This window comes from Zootoca vivipara, chromosome 12 (assembly GCF_963506605.1).
Source record: "Zootoca vivipara chromosome 12, rZooViv1.1, whole genome shotgun sequence".
In the NCBI taxonomy this organism is placed as follows: domain Eukaryota; kingdom Metazoa; phylum Chordata; class Lepidosauria; order Squamata; family Lacertidae; genus Zootoca; species Zootoca vivipara.
Window position 1 is genome coordinate 18070624 of NC_083287.1, and position 20930 is coordinate 18091553.

A 20930-nucleotide genomic window follows, 5' to 3' on the forward strand; every position below is an offset into this window, starting at 1 on the left:
TCTGCAGCCCCCTGCCATGATGGCACCACCAGCTAAGAACCTGGGCAACACTAAGCTCTAAGGCACAACTCTATGCCAGGGTGCCATAAATTGAAATATTGGGGGCGGGGCGGAGTAAGCCCCACCTTATATAATGAGCCTCACGCACACCATTTGAATGACAATGTCCATCAACTAACCCCCTCAATTTCCCCCCCCAAAAATTGTATCTTTATTGAGTTTATAAAGAAAGAAAATAATAAGAAAGAAAATACAAATAGCAAAGAATTTCCCATGAAGCAAAAAGGTAGCATTCAAGTTTACAAACTGCTCATATCTGTGTTCCAAATTGTTGCTACCTACATATAATTTAATATGCCTATATACAATGTAACAAACAGAAATAAAAAGAAATGTGAATGCTTCCGATTAAGTCCATAATGCTCTTCATGCTGTAACCATTAGATCCAAACATCAAATATTTTATTGGGGGTGGGGTTGAAGGTACCTCGGCTCCTAGGAGTTGGCTCCTATGGGCCAGGGCAAGGAGGCCTCTGCCCTGAGGGCACCACCAGCTAAGAACCTGGGCTGCAGAGCAATTTAAAGGTTTAAGTCGATACAGACCTGTCCACACACCCGACTGGGGAACTGGCCCCTGGTCATAGCCAGGATTTTTGTTTAGGGGTGGGGGGCAGGCTTTTGTTAGGTGGGGGTAGAACATCAGATTTGTATTGATTTCCCACTTTCCTGAACTGGCCCCTTTTCGTGGAAACATGGGCAGGATAGGTGCCGGCATATACTTTAATAAGGGGAGGGGGCAGTCAATGTACCTTTCCCTGTGTTTTGCAACACACATCAAACAACTTTAATAAAAACAATAGGCTATATATATTGGGGCGAGGATTTGGCGTCTTCTTCAGCGCGCCCGCATCCCCGAACTTCAGCCTGCGAAAGCAGTCTAGCTGCGAGTTCCGCCGGTCGTGTGAAACAGCCGGCGCGTATCGCCGGGGCAAGAGAAAGCAATTCAGCTGCGCCCGCCGCCGCCGCCTTCAGCGCGGCTGCATTCCCGAACATCAGCCTGCGAGTTTCGCCCTGTCGTGTGAACCAGCCGACGCGTGTCGGGGCAAGCGAAAGTAGAGGGGGCGGGGGGAGAGAGAGAAGAGAGAATGAGCCCAGCGAGGAAAGAGCCGCCTCTGTTTTGCCCAGAGAACCCGGCGTCCTGCTCCATTTGTGTCACTCACTCGCCTGCGCGCTCTCCCTTTCGCTGCCTCCCTCCTCGCTCTCCCTCCCGCCCCCGACCGGGTCACTCGAGGACACAGGCCGCCTCTCGCCGTGGGAAGCGCCGCAGCCTCGCCGGCGTCTCGCTTTTGGTCTTCCGAGGCCGCGCTTGGCAGGTGAGGCCCTCCTACCTTCGCGCCCCCTGCCCGGCGGGCCGCCCTCCGGCCCTCCTCCTCCTCCCCCCACCCCACCCGTCTCTCCCTTCCCCTTCCCGGAGGGGGTTGCTTTGCAAAAGCGAGCGCGACGCGGATGGAGGCGGAGACTGGAGGCAGGCAGGAAGGGAACTTCGTAACGCGGCAAACGAGGAGGCCCGGAGGATAGAAATGGGAGTTTCTAATGATGTGGCCCAAGGGAGGGAGAGAAAAAGATTATGTGCGCGCGTTGCGCGGGGTTGGTCTAGATGACCCCTGGACCCTCCCGACTCCGCGGTTCTGCTTCTTTCGAGGAGAGGAGGAGGAGGACGGAGCGCCTCTCATCTCCTGCACGTGGATCATTAAGAGCTGATTAGTTTCTCCAGCGGCGGCGACAAGGGCGGTTGGAAAAGGAAGTGGCTCGGCCAGGACAAAACCGCAGAAAGCGACTACTTGGCCCCCTTTCAAGATGATTAAAGCGGATTAGTCAGCCCTCGGAGAGCTGACAGCTCGCGAAGTGTGATGATCCCGTGTTTCAGCGCGTTTCCCTCGGAAACTAAAAAAGCGTCGTTGCATTTATTGCATGGGGCTTGCTCCCCTCGCCACCTCGAGGTGGGAATGGGGCTGGGATGCGCCCATACCACAAGGGAAAGCTGGGCTCTTTCTCTCCCAGCCCTGTGGGCAGGAAACAAGACTTCCTCCGGAATTTAGTAATGTGTGAATGGGGCCCAACGCAAATCCCACTCAGATCAATGGGGTTTAAGCTCCTCAGTCAGTTGTGTGTAGGGCAGAGTCCGAGGTGGGGGAGAAACCCTTTCTACCCCACTCCCCGACCACATTCCCTCGTGGGCAACTTTCCGGATTATGGAACCACAGAATGGTAGAGTTGGAAGGGACCCCGGGGGTTATCTAGTCCAACCCCCTGCGATGCAGGAATCTTTTGCCCAACGCAGGGCTCGAACCGTGAGATTAAGAGTCTCATGCTCTACTGACTGAGCTAATTATGGTTTGCCCAATAGTAAGCAGGACCTGAGGCAATAAATAAATAAATAAATGCCAAAGCCAGCAGCATGGGCATAGCCGGAGGGGGGAGGGGCATCTGCTCCACCAGTCAGTAAAATTCAATAAAAAAATACATAGCAAACTGAGGTTCTGCCTCCCCCACAAAAATCCCGGCTACGCTTATGGCCGGCAGAGCAACAGGTGCAAACCATACCTTTTATAAGGTGGGCTGCAGGCCTGTCATGCAAAAGGCAAAAGTTGCTATGCCTGGAAGGCCGCAGACCCCCAAGTCCTGGTGTAGAAAACACAGCTAGACCGACCAATGATCTGACTTCATGTACTGCAATTTCCTATGGTTTTTAGGTTAAGATTTTGCATATGCACTCTGAAGGAGCACCTTTTCCAGGTTTAAAATTAGGGCTGTCAGATTGTCAAGCTCTTTCAGATTGAGGCAGGGATGCTAGAAACCAACAGAAAAAGGTTGGTGGGCAGACAAGCCAGTAGGTGATACTTACCTATTTGTTAACGGTGGTTTTCTAGTTAAAGTATGGTAGGTTGTCCTCGATTCCTAGCTGCTCCCCTTCAAGACAGCTGAAATTAGGCAGTGTGGTGTCCTACCCGGTCTATTGTGTTAAACTTTGGGGGTTAGTGAAAGGGGGGGGGAATCTAAACAAAGGGAGTTGTGTTGTAAAGGTACAAATTGTTGCCTTTCTTTGGTTCAGGAAGTGTTGGGACAACGCATCTGGTTGGAGAGGCATCCTCAGAATTTATTGAGGCGCTAAACTCTTAAGTGGAAGTTGGGATCAAAATTTGCATGTTCCCATCACTGATAATTAAATCAGATGTGACTTGGTAGCTGACCTCCCTGAGGGTATTCCAGTCTTCCTCATCCAAATATGAGCAGAGAAGTCAGACAGAAGTATGTCAGGCCTCGTTCCACGAAACGCTGGATTTTAGCTGTCTTTCGTTTGACAGTCAGGAAGAGGGATTCTGCTTTCATAGTCAACATTTTGTGTTGTCTGCTAGAGTTTAAAATGGCAAAAGGAGATGAGCAGAGTTGAAATGACCTATGCGATTGCTGATTAAAAGGATGCCGCAAAAGATCTGCTCCCTCTCCCTTGGTAGGTTTGTGTATCGTTTGCCAAGTATGAAACATGATTTACCTCCTGCTGCTTCCAGATAGTTCTATGTGCCCTCCTGGCCACAGGAATTTCCTAAATAAACTACTGACGTTGGTTGGGAGTTTGCTAATGGTAGTATAGGGTTGTCGAGGACATTCAATTTTTCCATCTATTTACTCCAACAATCTTTTTTAATATAACTGCTGTCTGTTGAAATCTAGCTTACCATCTTGAGTTCAGGGCTTTGCGCACAAAACAATGTGCAATGCAGGGTTATAGTTCCAATGTGTTCATAGAATCATAGAACTGTCAAGTTGGAAGGGGTCCTGAGGGTCATCTAGTCCACCCCGCCCACAATTTAGGAATCTTTTGCCCAATCTAAGGGGAACCTAAGATTTAAGAGTAATAATAATAATAATAATTTATTTATATCTCCCCAGCCACTATTGACGGCTCCCAACGGAATATTAAAAACACGATAAAACATCAAACATTAAAAATTTCCCTAAACAGGGCTGCCTTCAGATCTCTTTTAAAAGTCAGGTAATTGTTTATTTCCTTGACATCTGATGGGAGGGCGTTCCACAGGCTGGGCGCCACTACCGAGAAGGCCCTCTGCTTGGTTTTCTGTAACCTCACTATTTGCAGCGAGGGAACCGCCAGAAGACCCTCGGCGCTGGATCTCAGTGTCCGGGCTAAATGATGGGGGTGGAGACGCTTCTTCAGGTATACTGGGCCGGTGCCCTTTAGGGCTTTAAAGATCAGCACCAACACACCAACACTTTGAATTGTGCTCGGAAACATACTGGGAGCCAATGTAGGTCTTTCGGGACCAGTGTTATGTGGTCTTGGCAGCCACTCCCAGATACCAGACTAGCTGCCACATTCTGAATTAGTTGCAGTTTCCGGGTCACCTTCAAAGGTAGCCCCATGTAGAGCACCTTGCAGTAGTCCCAAGTGGAAGATAACCAGAGCATGCACCACTCTTGTCGAGACAGTCTCATGTTCTACCTACTGAGCTCTATCTCTTCACTGTGGGAGGTGGGCGCAGAGGGAAATCTCTGCCTAAAAGAACACCAGCTTAATTTTCTATAAGAGAACGGTACCATGGCTCTTCCTGTTGTGTCTGTTTCCCCCAATCAGGAGTGGGGAACTCAGATCTTGGAACCAAGATAACAGTTGCGCAAAGGACAGTTGTGCAAAGGCTCTCCAAACTTCTCTACCTTGCTCAAACTCTTCTCAGCTCGGCCCCTCTTCCTGGCTATGAGTGTTTTGCACTGTCACCGAGTGTTTTGGCCTGGCTGAGCTGTGCCTTTTTGCCTTCCTGGATGGAGAACAGAAAGAAGTGTGCAAGTGTGACCTACACTAGTGGCCAAAATTGTGGAAACCCTTTGGGAAAAGAGTGTATTTTCGAGGTTTGATGGCTCGTAACACCTGATCGGCTCTCTTAACACTCCTGCTCATTGGCTACATTCAAATGAAGGAAAGCTACTGCATATCAACCTAAGCAAGTTGTGCTTCCTTTTTCTGGTTATTTGGCTATACTGTAACTTTGGATAGAATAGAGATAACTGAACAAACTTTGTTGCATTACATTCTTCATTAAATTATCTTTCCATCGATGTATTATTATGGTATTGCTCCAAAAGAAAGTGGTGTTATGAGCCATCAAACCTCAGAAATACACTTTTTCCAAAAAGTTTCCACAATTTTGGCCACTAGTGTATATAAAGGTGCAATGTGCGTTGGTGGGTCCACCCACTTTTGCCTTGGGCCCCGCCCACCACTTGCATGTGGCCCCTGAAAGGTTGTCCCGAATGGAATGCGGCCCTCAGACTGCAAAGGATTCTCCCCCACCCCACTCATCTGGGCATCAATAAGGTCTTTGAATGTCCTTTTTGCTGCTTTCTGCTTGCCAGTGGCATCCTGTTTTCAGTGGCTAACCCAGCCATAGGCAACCTTGGCTCTCCAGATGTTTTGGAACTACAACTCCCATGATCCCTAGCTAACAGGGCCAGTGGTCAGGGATCATGGGAGTTGTAGTTCCAAAACATCTGGAGAGCCAAGGTTGCCTATGCCTGGGCTAACCAGATGCCTGTAGGAAGCCTGCAAGCAGGAAAATAGACTTAAATTCCTCAAAGTTAAGCCTATTAATGGCTACAAATCATGATAACTATATGTTACCTCGAGAAGCCTTTATACCTCTGTATAGAAACTGCCGAGAAGCCACAGGAAAGAGAGCTATTGCCTTTTGTCTTCTGCTTGTGGGTTTCCCATAGATGTCTGGTTCTCTTTGCTGGTAAACAACAGCTCTACTTACGCTCTCATATGGGGAAAATACTTTATACTGTGCAATATAACTGCGACATTGTTCTAGATCTTTGTCAATGGCGTAACGTTATAGAGGTCCTTTGCACAACTGTTACAATTCAGCCAATCACTAACACCTGTGTGTTTTAAGGATAAATTGCGACTTATATTGTTTCATATTATATAATTATTTACGGGTAGTATTGATACGAGACACTATGGCCGAAAAGAGGGGTGTTCTTTTTTTGAAACTTTTTTTTAAAAGTACAGACAAATCAAAGTTTTCACAGCGCAGAGCCAGGAAATCTGGAAAGGACAGCAAGACATTTGTGTCTCAGCCCCACACCACACAATTTTTTCCTGTTCCAGAGGCTGAATGCTTTAATTATTATAATTAATGAAATTGTCCACTGTGTGCAACAAAAGCACTGTTGACCCTTTTGCCATAGCAAGTTAAATTATAGTAAATTATGTCTTTGGAGCAGGCCTACACAACACGTAACCTACAGGCCATGTGTGTGACATGACAACCTGATGTGGCAGTCCGCCAGATTGTTCACAACGCCTTCGGTTTAGCAGGTTGCTTGAGGCTGAAAAGCCAAGGGTATAGAATAAACCCAGTGGAATGCCAGAATGCTGCAGTTTAAGTTATATATGGCCTCAAAGGCTGCATATGCAGACTGTTGAAGTGTCCCTATTTTCCAGGGGCAGCCCCAGATTTACAGAAGCCACCCTGGTTTCTGGTTTGATCCTGGAATGTCCTGCTTTTCCTTAGGACGTCCCTATTGTCCTCTGAGAAATGGAGAAGGGTATAGAATTATCCAACCCCCAAGCCATGTGAAGGCAGCCCTTTATAGGGAAGCTTTTTAAACATTTAACTTTTTATTATGTTTCTATATACAGTATGTTTTTTTAACATGTATGTTTGAATGAATTACATTTTGAATATGTCAGCACAGGATAGAATTTGCTTCCCAGTCAGATGGGCAGGGTATAAATGGAACAACAACAACAACAACAACAACAACAACAACAACAACAACAACAACATCCCTATTTTTATCGGAGAAATGTTGGAGGGTATGCATATGTACATGCCTACTACAGATAATCTAGAAGTAAAACAAATATTAAATATTTTATTCTGCAGTCACAAAACTGACAGCCGAGTACTGCAAAAATCTTAGCGACATTTCAGTGGCCATGAGTAATTCTCTACAGCTGGTTCCCTCCCCCCACCCCCGCGAAACAACTGACCGATACTGAACTATAGTTTCAAAAGCGTTGTGTATTGTCGAAAAAAGAAAAAGTTAACTGGCATACAGGTGTTTTTAATTTTGGGGGGGGGGCATGTTAAGCACAAAAACAGTGTAGAAAATAATATGTGGGCAAGTGGCTGAGTGAAAGTATGGAGCAGACCTGTCAGATTTTTGAGCTCAGAGCTTAATGATACATTAGGAATAGTTGTTTCCAAATTAAAACAACTGTTATTGAAATTGGACTGAGGCCAGAATCGCTTGCAGAAAAATACTTGCTTGCAGGATCTACTCTGTTATGATTGCTGATGTCTCCAAAAAGGGCTCATCGCAACACCTACAAATAGATCCTTAAAGTGGGATAATTGTTTATGTATTTATGAAATATAGCGGAGGTATATATTTAAAATATTAAGGCTTTCAATTTCTCTGCAATCCTAAACACACACACTTGCCTGGAAGTAAGAAAGATAGTGGTACTTTCTGTTATAGGATTGCATCGTTACTGCATCTGCTCATTTGGCAGAAAATTAACTACTTTCATTGATATGGGGAAACTGGAAACAGGCCTCTTAACAGGATCATGAAGGCATGACAGACAGGCATGATGCTCGTAAGGGGAAGAAACTGAATGGATTTGGACTTTGCCGCTTGTCCGCTCTTCAAGGGGCAATTGTGTCTCACTCCAGGTGAGCAGGCAAGTGGGAAATTGTTCGACTGTATTAAGTGCAGTATCATAACAGGAGCACCAAACTCTAAACTCTCAGGCACTGTTTTCTACCATTCTCCACCCCACCCACAACATCGTGTGAATTTATCTGTGTTACTTTTTCTACCCTGCTCCGAAGCGAATTAGGCTTAAAGATTCTGCCCTAATTTCTTTCCAGAGATTTCTTGATTGGACACTTCGACCTAATTGGACACTTTAAGGCGGTTGCCAAAGCCGGCACTAATAGGTAGGCTGCCAGTTTTCCATCAATGATTAATAAAGTTCATTTAGAGGATCAATTAGCATTTTGAAAAGAGGATTTTGAAACAGAAATGTTATAAAAGCTTCACAGAGCAGAGTTTTGTTAGTGCTTATTTCTGTGTGAGGAAGTAGGTGCTGTAATTAACAGTAATAAGCAATTTGTTTTGGAGCAGCGGGTTTTTTTGTTTTTTAAGTTCGGGTGGTAAATAAAACATTCTGGTAATTCTTCAGGGTGCAATCCTCTATACGCTAGCTAGGGAAATAAACTCAGTTGAAATCAGCAGCACTTATTAAGGAGAAAACGTAAGTTTCGATTGCAAACTTAATTAGGCTGACAACGTAATTCTATACATGCCTTCTCAGAAGTCAACCTCATTCAATAGGGCTTACTTCCAGGTAAGGGGGCATGGGACCACAGCCTTAAACAGCTGAATTATAGTGTCTGGATCATGAGAAGTCATGGTATCATTCTATTCTGCTTTGGGCAGACCTTACCTTCCTTTGTCCTGTTCTGGGAATCGCAGCCTAAAAAGTACAAGAACAAACTAGGGCATGTCAGGAGGATGACAAATACCCAGGGTGAGAAGCCTGGAGACCAAGCCTTATGAGTAAAGGTTGAGGAAGTTGGGTATGTTTAGCCTAAAGCAGAGGTGATTTAAGAGGTGATGCAATAGTCCTTTTTTCAAGTATTTGTCACATAAATAATGGAACATTTCCCTTTTTGTTGCTCCATTGCAACCTCTCGCCCATCACCCTCTAGAGGGGAGGGAGGGAGATCACATATGTACGATACTCTACAACAGTGCAATAGAGGTGAGCCAGTGGTCAGGCCTAGCTTGGAAGGGGCAGCATATGATTAAATGGTACATGAAGAAACAGAAAAGGCAGCAGAAGATCGTGACAGAGGAAGAGGTGGAGGAGCAGCAGAGCTGAATGGGCCCGGTGAGAATGCTTCCTAAACAGTCATTAGCAAGGCTGTGTTAAACTGCATGATTTTTCTGTGGAAATCATTGCAGTAAATACGTTGGTTGTAATCTCATGAGTTTGCAACAAGACATATGGAGATGGAAGTTGTCATATTCTGTGAGAGTACAGTAGTTGCACTTTTAAAACCGATAGGTTGAAAGTGAATATGCTCTGCTATTTTTCCTGCTTAAGATTTTTAGACCCTTTTGATTTCAGGAGGACATTTTCTCCTTGCTATGTGCATCCACGCAAGGTCTCTCCTGAGCTTTTGCACGCAAAGGAAAAGAAGATTTTTGTTCAGGCAATGTGCACTGTGCAGTAGTAGTAAGCTTCTCATTTTACCTCCTTGGCCTCCCCCCTCCATTTTTGTTTTTATTTTGACGTTCATGCTTACATACACATCTTGTTCCTCTTTTTTTGGGGGGGGGGGAAATCTATCTGATATGGCATGGTAAAGAAAGTATTAGAAAGGAAAACAGTGTGGTATATTCTATTTTTAGTTTGCTCAGCACGTCTAATAATTTGATGCACAAAATATGGCATAGCAAGAATAAAAGCTTGAAATAATACCAGTAAGATATTGGAATAGCAGGGGATGTCCATGGTATGGGCTATAATATTAGATGTTTTATCTTCCAAAGACCAGAATATTGCGGTGGAAAATTAGCTATGTTGTGCTGAAGTATTAGTAATAAGTTGAATATTAGTATTAGTTGAAATATTAGAAATATTAGTAATAAGTTGAAATGAATTACAGTATATGCTGTTAGAATATTTGACAGCAAACATGAATTTATAGCTATACATTTTGCAGTGTGAGCCATGGCTAGACGTAGCTTCAGTTAGCTCCAGGATGCCACTGCCAGCATGACCCACTTATTCAGGTATCAGTACAGATGTTACATTAACTCAAATGAAAATCTCATATGCCAAACAACAGCTGTATGCCAGCCAAGTTGTCAGAAGGTAGGGCAGGAGGGTAAAGAAAGTGCAACAAGGCTTAAATATGGCCGCTTGTTTGGGGGGAGGGGAATGTAGCACCTAAAACAAGTTGCAAAATCATTGCATTTACAGTTTCTTCAGCAAGTTAGGAGTTACAGTTATCAACATTTCAGCATGTGCAAAAGATTGAGGTGTTTGATGCTTAGTTATGCGGAAGATGCATGCACAGAAACCAGAAATTAATTTGTTTTAAATCCTGTTTTGAATTACAAAAAATATTCTTCAAGTTTGTTAGATAGAAAACTGTGCTACGTACCCATTCTGGCTTTAAGAACTACTTGATTTTGAGTTTCAGTTGTACTAGCACTACTTTTCCAAAGATACATGGCCTTTGATTCAAACACTGTATCTCAACACTGGTACGGAATCCTCCTGTACTTCTGATCGGTGCAGGATTGCCCAATAGCCAGAGCAGGCAAATCATATTGATTTGATCTTGAAAGAAAATTACAACCAAGCTTTCTTAGTTCAATGTGATCCCACCAGAGTGGTGGGCCCTTAGGAGCCTCCACAGGGTATAATCCAGCACTCCTTCTGATATGGATTGTGGACCAACAGGATCACCCTCTTCCTCGGTAGGGAAACGTCAGATATCTTAATCCTGTGACCTGATACTGAAGCCAACAGGAGATGCTTGCTGATCAGTGGGATTTTGAGGAATGAAACAGTGCTTCTTCTCAGGTGCACATAGTTTCTCCCACTACTCACCATGGATCAGATGATTAATCAGGGGCTAATTGGCCAGGCTGGGACTTTACCTAGAAACCTTTCCACTATCACCTGTGTGTGACCCGGCTCTACCGCCTCAAGCAGAGGTAGGGAAGAATGCAAAGGAGCTGGTGGAGATAATCTGGTAAAGTTGGTTTTGCTAATCTCGCGCTTGGTAGTTGTTGTTGGAAAAACAGGAGTCATGTGCCTTAAAACTGTTGCATGTTCCAAAAACGGGCAGTTGCTAATTTGTCTGCTGCTGAAACTGAAGGCTGTAATTGTTTTCTGCCGCTCTATAATGGCATTACTATACCAGGGTGGAAGTTACTGACATCACTAGGGGTGAACCTTGCTGGAGTGTTACTTAACACAATGAAAACAAGGCACCCAGGCATGATTTCACTGTTCGTGACACATCCCCATGTCTGCTTTTTGATGATTTCAAAATAGTGTGTATTTATCATGTTAGCATGCTGTAGTCACTATTCAGCAACCCCGAAAATGACAGGGTTATTTAAGGACAATGGTAGCTCGTTCCCCTTAGCTAATCCTACGTGAAGGGATTAACACACTGTTGCCTTCCTTTTGTAACTGTGACTCACTTAATGTTTGGGATTCTTCCCCCCCCCTTCATTTTCTTTGATGTACTCATATAGGAATAAAGGCGTTTAAAAAATTAATGTCAGCATTGATTTATATGACTTGCTCTCCTGCTTATGGTGAAGGCACAAAAACAAATCATGCGGCTGGCTTCGTATTGATCTTGCCAGCTAGTGTAGACATTTTTAAAAATTAGAAGTTTTTTGAGAAGCTCGCCCACATTCACATTGTAGGAGAGTTCTTTCCATTTCTGGTTTCATTATGTTTGTATGTGACTCATTCTTGGCAGAAGGAGAGAGACTCAATTTATATTTTAATTCAATCATCAACATTAAATGATATGAAATTGCAAGTACCTCTCAATATTCCTGCAGTTAATTTTTTTTAAAGATTAGTCATTGTTTTTATACCTAGCAGGTGTCCAAACCTCTTAGCTAATATTTCACCTTTATGAAGGCTATATTGTGCCCTTTTTATACTCCTCCAGCCTGTCTTGAATCAATGGGTTGGATCCAGATGTGCTGTTATGTGAATGTAAGGGCTCCTTCCATTCATGGAAGTGATGCAAATTGGGTATTCCTATGGGCTAGGAGGCCATTTTTGCCACTTCCCACTCCTGCCTGCAGATTCCAGCCGCACTTCCCACATTGTTCTGGAGGGTTCTCCAACCTTCCAGATCATATAATTCACTTCAATTGCACAAAACTGAAGTTCCCATATGTGCTTTAATCCCTCCTGGAAAATACTGAGAGGATGGAGTCATCTCAATTTATCTGCCCTTGGTTCCAAATGAAGTAAGGGGGACGAGTTAACTCCTAACTAATTTGTCCCATTGAGGACAAGAGCAGTTGTCTTGGTGTTGAATGGATCCAACACCATGTTGTGATAAATGGTGAAATGATGGGCAGGGTATTTGGAAAATAACAACAAACCATTCTTTCACAACTGTTGCACTAATATTACGATATCCTCTTAGCTATTCATCCTTTAGATATACTAAATCTTGTCTTGAGCTCGAAACATCCTACTTTGCCTCATCACAGAGAAAGCACATTAGCACCCATTATCTTCCTTCCAGGGGGAAAAGAATTTGGATGTAAATGACGTCTGAGTTAGAGATTATTTCTGACAGGTCGATAGGGAAGCAAAATGTCCTGTTGCATTTCACGTCTGTCGAGAGTCCTTTAAATTCATTTGTGTTTAATGGATTTAATGAAGGCTTGTGGATGCTCCACACATTACGTTTCCCAGCATACATTATCATCTCCCTATTTGAAAAGTGTGTACTTCATAAGCATGGAAGTCTGGACAGTGTGTTTTCCTTCCTGGTTGCATGTCCCAGGAACGTGCTAAGAGGAAGGCATGCTTGGCAAATCCACACCGTGATCACCTCCCGCATGGAAACCAATGTCCCCACTGTGGAAGGACGTGTGGATCCAGAATTGGCCTCCACAGTCACTTACAGACCCATTGTTAAAACCGTGTTTATGGAAGGCAATCTTACTTGGCTACGAGTGATCACCAAGGAAGAAGAAGAAGTCCCGGGAAGCTACCACACATGCACCTGAAGCAGTGGTTTGGGTTTTGCAGAAAATTCTGAATTGGAAAAGCATAACTTGCACTGGGGGGAAATTCAGTTTGCACTGGAAAAAACTCAGATGCTCCAGAGAGTGCTATAATTTAGTATGTTTCTTTTACTTGTACAAGGGCACAAAGCTAAGAACTTTGGGTGCTGAAATTTGGAAATATTAGTACAACGAACTCCTTCTCTCACACCTCAGCACCCTCTGACTTGTGCAGGGGAGGCATTGTTAGGAACTAGGACCTCAGAAATCAGTGGCGTAAGCATGCGCAGAGTGCACCTGCCTCCCGAATGAGGAACCTCTGTTGATACTTAATAAGATGATTCCATAACAGGTATCCTTTGTGCGAATAGCAGATCTTACAGTCAGTATTTTAGCTAACCACAGCAACTGGTTGATAATCCAGTTCTGCAGTTGCGCCAAGTGGTTTGCATAAGAACATAGGAGTCCCACTTTGGTCAGGTCAAAGGTCCATCATTCTGTCCTCACAGTGGCCTGTCAAACACCCATACATACAGAAACAATTTTTGGAACTTAAAGATAAACAGGAATAGCAAACCTCCACACGTCCCTCAAAGTGCTACGAGCTGTGTGGTGGTGTGGCCTTCAAGAAAACAGCTCTGAGCATGTCCAGAACAAATTACAAGGCTAATGGGTCTGCCATGGCAGCACATGGGCTTCATTTTTTTGGGGGGGGCTTTATGTGTGTGGGGGGGCAGAACCAAGTTATCTGTGACACAATTGGTCAGTTAAGTATTTTTATTTATTTATTTACTTGATGGGGGGCAGCTGTCCCCCTGCACCCTCCAACTATGCCCATGTAGCAGCAGCCCTACAAATGTTATATTCTGTGGATGGATTGCCACAATGATGCCAGGAGGCTGGGGGAACCTGCAAAACTAGGGATAAGGAGCCTGCAGCTCTAGTTACATATACATTTATCATGTTTCTTCTTCTTCAGGGAAGCAGATGGGGAGGACCTCTTGGCTGTAGCAGTGCTTTTGGATTGGGAGTGGCTGAACCAGTGTAGAGAACTTGACTGGCTAGAGCAGGGGTGGCCAACTCCCAAGAGACTGCAGTCTACTCACAGAGTTAAAGACTAGCAGTGATCTACCCCCTTTTGGGGGGTTCAGGTCATAGTTGTTGAACATTTTTTAGGGAAGAGGGAAGTCCGTTTCTTGGGTGTTCAGGTCAAACTTGTTGAGCTTCTTTTAGGGAGAAGGGAAGGCCCGTTTTAGGGGGTGAAGGGCCAAAATGTTGAGCTTTTTTTAGGGGAGCCAAAGTTGTTCAGCTTCTTTGGGGGGAGCCACTGATCTACCAGTGATCTACCACAGATGTCCAGTGATCTACCAGTAGATCACGATCTACCTGTTGGACGTGCCTGGGCTAGAGAATAAGAATCACAGCAAATCATAGAATGGTAGCGTCGGAAGGGACCACAAGGGACATCTAGGCCAACCCCCTGCAATGCAGGACTCTTTTGCCCAACGTGAGACTTGAACCCACAACCCTGAGATTAAGAGTCTCATGCTTTTCTGACTGTGATTGACTATAAACTCAAATGGAAAGAGATGAATGTCAACACGACAGGAAAGAGCGTGGCGTTGAGATTTTGGGGTTTTTTTTTGTTTGTGCTTGACATCTCAATTAGGGCAATGTCCCAGTATACCAGCCTCTCCTGGAAAGCAAAAATGGAGAGACTGAGCCTTAAATGAAACAATCACTGCGTATGTCTTGGCCATCACTACATTATCAATGGCATGCAAGTAATTCCTATGTCAGGAAGTATAAAAGGGAAGACAAAATGTATGTTCTCAGCCAGAAAAAGGATATTGGAGGGTTGCTGTCAGAATTCTGCATTATCTGGTTCTTTCTTCCACAGAAATTTTGTCACCATTGATCATTCATATGTGTGAGGGACAGAAGCTATAGACAGCCGCCTCCCATCTTAACCACAATCTCGTCGCCAAGCGCAAGTGGGAGCGGGGAGGGGGATGTCTCTAGCGAGGAATCAGGAAGTAGGAGCCAGGGCTTGGGCAAGGTAGCCGAGCCCAGGCGCCGCTTGGGAACGGAAGGGGGAAGCAGGGAAACAGCGGGAAGAAGACCGATCCCAGCGACCCCGGAATTACGCAGGAAACGTCGTGGGCGGAGATTTAGTATCCCCAGGCTTCTTTGCTGGAGGAAAAGGCGGGAATCTCCATTCGGAGGTTCTGCACCCGACTGACAACATGTACATAGCACTGTTTCAGCACTGTAAATAGACGGCACTAAATAAAAGGATAAAAATGCAGAGCTGTGAGGAGTCGTTACTCTAGAGTAGCCACCAGCGCCACTGTGACAATATGGTTGGCTTACTGACCCCCCCCCCAGTAACCCTCAAGCTACTGTATCTGGAAAAGTCTCCCCCAAATATGGGACTGAGCTTTTTATGTGTATAGATCCATGCTCCTGAGAAGCACCCTAACAGCTGCGCCATTTGCATGTATACTTGCCCTGTTTCGTTTTCTGGCACGGCAATGAATTGCACCTGCCAGTTGGTTAATTCAGGGCATGAGAGGAAGCGCTTGTGACCTGGGCACATGGAAATGTTGCACTCCAGCCGAGGAAGATGTGTGTGTGTGTTTTAGTGTGGGGAGAAATAACGTTATTACCTAACAACAAAGACAAAATAGAAAAAAATTCCTTCAGTAGCACCTTAAAGACCAACTAAGTTTTTATTTTGGTATGAGCTTTCGTGTGCATGCACACTTCTTCAGATACACTAGAAACAGAAGTGTCAGACCCTGCACACGAAAGCTCATACCAAAATAAAAACTTAGTTGGTCTTTAAGGTGCTACTGAAGGAATTTTTTTTTCTATTTTGCTTCGACTCAGACCAACACGGCTACCTACCTGTAACTAAAACAAAGACAAAGTTTAAGGCAAACTGTAGGTTTACAAAAGATACAGTGGCACCTCGGTTTATGAACACAATTGGTTCTGGAAGTCTGTTCATAAACTGAAGCGTTCACAAACTGAAGCAAACTTTCCCATTGAAAGTAATGGAAAGTGAATTAATCCGTCCGCGGCGTTCATAAACCGAAAATTCGTAAACCGAGGTGTTCATAAACCGAGGTTCCACTGTAAAGGCAGGCTCAGATTACCTTCCACAGAAACGTAAAGTAGACCTCAGTTGTGTTGGTGTTTGGAGGTCTAGGCCATAGTTCATATTAAAGATTACTGTGTATAGATCTATAATGGGAGAGAATGCACAAGCTCGCAGACACTTTTACAACAGACATTTCAGGCCATACATGAGTCATCTCTTAGGTACTGAAGTCCTCAACGCTGAAAGAGGTAAAGTGGAACTCGCTTAACTCTTAAAAATACAAGAGAGAGAGAAAGTAATTCAGTTGCAAGTCTAAGGCCCTGTGCATTGTGACATCCTGGACACAGCTGGGAATGTTACCCTGCGGGCATATTTTAATTAGCAACATAATTGTTTGCATTAAAGCAGAAACTGGAGAGGTATCCTGTCATTTGTATACCTGTTTCAAATAAGAAAGGCAATAACGCCAACTTATAAAGCTACCTGTAACCTAGGCTTGCCACACCTTGTGCTCTTCAGATGATGCTAGAATACAACTCCCATCAGCTGTGCTTGCTGGGGGACTGATGGGAGTTGGAGTCTGGCAGCAGCTGGAGGGCACCAGGATGGCGAAGGGTGTTGTCAGGAAATCAGGACCAGAGCAATTTAACTGCAATTTCAGCTGGTGATTTATTTATTTATTTTTTTAAAAAATCTGCAGCACCAAAGAAAAGCTCAGAATCACTTTTAAACTGGAAAGTATTTTTAAAACTCAGATCTAAACCTGAACTGCTTTTTAACCATTGAAAGAAATAATTGTTAAATTACTGCAGTTTTCTAGTGCATTTGAAATATTCCTTATTTTATAAAATCAGTTAACAATAAAAAAAATCTCTCTGACAAAGCTGAAGAACATAAAATTAGCATATATGGGTCTCTGTGCAGATTGTGCTCTCTTCATCTTCTTTATAAATAGATAAGGACCTGCATCTAAGCTCTTGCTCCACCCTGCCCCACCCCTCCAAAATTTCCCGGGGTGTGCGTGGGAGATTCATCTAATTGCATTAAATAATTTTTTGAAAAGCGCAGTATAAACATCCCCCCTGGAGAGCGGCCCAGGTTCCCTTGGGAGAGTTGCGGAAGTGCTGCGCCAGCAGCGCCACATGTGAAGCCTCGCCTTGGCACAGTCTGGCACTTGGGCAAGGCATCTCTCCCCGACTTCCTTTGCCGGGCAGATATGAAGCACACAGCCCCAGGGGAGTGAGGGCAGCCGGATCCTCGGCCGGGGCTCCTGGCGCAGCAATTAAAGCCTCCCGTTTCCGATTGGATAAGTGACCGGGGGTTGGTCTAGATGACCCCCGGGGTTCCCGATTCTCCACGCTCCTAAAGGTGGGCAGCCCTAGCTTAGCCCAAGAGGCAGGTTTCCCCGTGGGCTCGCCTGCTGCGCGTCCCCAGGAGCAGATCCACGCGTGACGCGCGCCTGGCTGGCTCAGCTGCGCCCTGCGGGGCAGAGCCGGATTCCCGTTTCCCCCCAGCTGCGCGCGGGCGTCGCCTGCCTCCCCACCCCCGGCGATCGTGGGGCGGGCGGACGGGAGCTGAGTCCTCCTCCTCGCCGCTGCGCCTCCGGCTCCCGGTGGGGCGCGTGGAGAGAGGGGGAAACCAGGTCACCAGCGCCGAGACAGACAAACCGGCTGGGGAAGGCAGTGGGGCTGGGGCGGACTCAGGTGGGGAGAAGAAGGCGAAGGAGGAGAAGGAGCAGAGGGCCGAGGAGGCGGCAGGACTCCCCCCATCGGCGGCGGCGTCAGCAGCGGCGCGCCTTCGACGGGCAGAAGCCCCAGCCGGGGCAGGACGCGCAGGCAAGAGGAGACCCGCGACGGCCGCGCTGCCGGATTTGCTCGCGGTGAGTGAGTGCCCGGGCTTTTTTTTTTTTTTTAAGCAAGGCAATCCGGAGTTGTTGTTGTTGGAGGAGGGGGGTCCAGTCCACCCGACGGATCATCCCCTCCTGACCCGGACTTCTGGGGCAGGAGTTCACAGCTGGACTTCGCCGCGCTGCCAGATGTTGGGTATTTTTAGCACCCGCTTGGCTTCGATCGTCTGAAGCGCGTCGTAGGCTCGCTCTCGCCCGGGTGGGTTGTGCTGTTGTCTCCCCCCCCTTCCTTTCCCCGAAGGTTTTCCGCGGTCGCGCTTCCCACGCAGCGCCTTGCGATTGTTTACCGAGGAAGCGGAGCCTCGTTCTCTCTGCATTTTAGTATTTATCATTGGAAAGATGTGGAGGGGGGAAGTAGCTGCAGAATGTGTGTGTACATATTTATATTTATGTGTGTATGTGCGCGCGCGCGTTTAAATCCGACCCCCCCCCCTTCAAGCAGCCGAGCGGGGTTTTCCAGACTGGCGTTTGTTGGATGGAGCAGAATATTTCATCACAGGGCTTTTGGATTATTTATTTTTTGCAATTAAAAATACATTTCCCTCCCTCCCTCCTCCTCCTCCTCCTCCTTTTTATTAAGGGCTTGATGGCTCCGCACGGCGTATGCTGCTCAGTTGTTGACAAAAAGAAAAATCTGTGTTTTTAAAAGAAAGGTCTCTGGCATAGTTGGTGCGGGCGCGATGCACGGAGCGGGTGGAAGTTTCCATGATGAGTAAGTTGTGTGAGCGCGGATCCTGGAGGGAGAGGCGCGCGGAGACGCGGGCTGGGGTGCGGGGACCCCGGCTGCGCTGCCGCCTGCCTGCCTGCCTGCCGGGCGGGTTCGGGGTGGTGGGTGCGGGAGACGCCTCCCTGCGGAAAGTGGGTGGCTCCCTTTCCCCCCTTGCGTGCTTGTCAGTTGCAGCGCTTCAGAATTGCCTCCTTGGAAAAGGCATCCCTTGCAAGGTTTATTTCTGCAGCAGTGCCAAATAAACAAGGAGAAATGCTATACTTAAAAAAAAAAGCACGAAAAAAGTTCCAGCTAATTAACAAGTTTTTAACAAAAGAGTAGGGGAAAACCCAAAACTATTAATTAGTAATATTTATTTATTTTTATTTATTATATTTGTTTAGCACCCTTCATCCACAGATCTGGTGGCAGTTCGCAGCATAAAAATACAAGACAAAAACATAAAAAAATTCTTCAGTTTAAAAAGTGCATCTTAGGGAAAATTTCTCAAAGTTTATTATTAGTTATGAATGTTTATATCTCACGCTTCAACAAGGTTCCCTCCCCCCAGGCAGCTTATTAATATCAATAAAATAATCCATTGCTGCTTTATTACATTTATTTCCCCCCCCTTCCTTCAACCCAGGATAGCCAACATAATAATAAAGAACCAGACAAAAAATAAAAAAATTCCTTCCAGTAGCACCTTAGAGACCAACTAAGTTTGTCATAGGTATGAGCTTTCGTGTGCATGCACACTTCTTCAGAACACTGCGCCATACCAACACGGCTACCTACCTGTAACTAATAAAGAACCAGATTTGCACTGTAGTTCGAAGACTGGGGGGTGGTGAACCTCTTCAGCCATGAAGCTCATTGGGTGAGGTTGGCTTTGCCATTTTCTCTCCGTCTAAGCTACCTCGGAGGGTTGTTGTTAGGATATAAGAGGGAAGGGAGAACACTCCACGTTGTCTTGTGCTCTTATGAGGAAATAAATAAATATTCCAGTCTCAAAAGAAAACAGCGAGATAGGGTATCACGGCGGTCCAACATGCACACAGCCCTCAAGGTCTTTTTTCGGTGGTCCTTGGCAACATTTGATGCCCACCCCCAGAGCCCTTGTGCTGCGTTCCCAAAGCCAAGTAAGTGAGGTGCTGGGCTTTGGGAAGGAGGCGTGAGGCTCGGACAGGGTCCTAGTTAGGCCTGCAGCCTCCTTCCGAAAACCTAGTCAGTGCCTTCCCAGCTTTGAGAAGAAGACGGGAGGGCTGTAGGACCCAGCCAGAGCCTCGCACATCCCTTTAAAAAAAAGGTTTCTGCTATAATTTATTCAACTTTTTTAAAAAATAATTTTTATTAGTTTTACATAAAAGTTGTACACCATAAATATAACATTTCCAAACATTAAAAAGGGGGTTCTTTTGAACCTTGAGACCCCCTTTCCTCCCTCTGTGGGTTCAAATTCTAAATTTTATTCCTGCATCTTTTACTGTAATCTATCTCAGTGTTTCTCAACCAGTGTGCCTCCAGATGTTTTGGGACTACAACTCCCATCATCCCTAGCTAGCAAGACCAGTGGTCAGGAATGATGGGAGTTGTAGTCCCAAAACATCTGGAGGCACACTGGTTGAGAAACACTGATCTATCTATTATACAACCATAATATTCAAAATCCATGTTACTTTGCAGGTGTCATTGTATTCCTGCCAATGCTTCCAACTGTTTACAGTAGTCCAGGCATCCCCAAACTGCAGCCCTCTAGATGTTTTGGCCTACAAATCCCATGATCCCTAGCTAACAGGACCAGAGGTCGGGGAAGATGGGAATTGTAGTCCAAAACATCTGGAGGGCCGAAGTTTGGGGGTGCCTGCAGGAGTCTCTCAAATATGTTAGAAAGTTATTCCAGTCCTTTAAAAAAAAATACTTGGTCTTCCTGTTTTCTGATCTTTCCTGCCAGTCTTGCCATTTCTGCATCTTCCATCAGCTTGGTATGCCACTCTTCTCTGGTCGGTAGTTCTTTCCATCTCTGGGCAAGAAGCACCCTTGATGCTGTCGTTACCTACACAAACAGTTGCTTATTTTCTTCTGGTAGTTCCGCACCTATAATGCCTAACAAAAAAGCCTCTGGTTTTTGTTTTTTTAAAGATATCTTAAACATTTTTTTCAGCTCATTATATATCATTTCCCAGAAAGCTTTTACCACCCCACATGACCACCACAGAGCCTCGCACATCCTTAGCTCCTTGGCAGGGCAGCAAGGTCTGGCAGTGTGTGTTAAATTTTGGCCTCACAACCTCACGCCGAGCAACAAGGCAGCGGGCTGCCCA

At 45.6% G+C, this 20930-nt stretch overlaps 1 protein-coding gene across 5 annotated transcripts in view; it reads left to right on the forward strand.

Annotated features, from left to right (window-relative positions):
• Positions 1-1286: 1286 nt before the first annotated feature.
• Positions 1287-20930, forward strand: part of THRB (thyroid hormone receptor beta) — a 202731-nt gene continuing 183087 nt past the window's right edge. For 3 of the 5 annotated variants that reach the window (XM_060280665.1, XM_035128987.2, XM_035128993.2), the window contains exon 1: positions 17499-17873. The gene's annotated coding sequence lies outside the window, so the exon portion shown is untranslated. Of the gene's footprint in view, positions 1374-5617; positions 8034-17498; positions 17874-20930 lie in introns of those variants that run through there. The other 2 variants (XM_035128990.2, XM_035128988.2) reach the window with 2 other exon arrangements.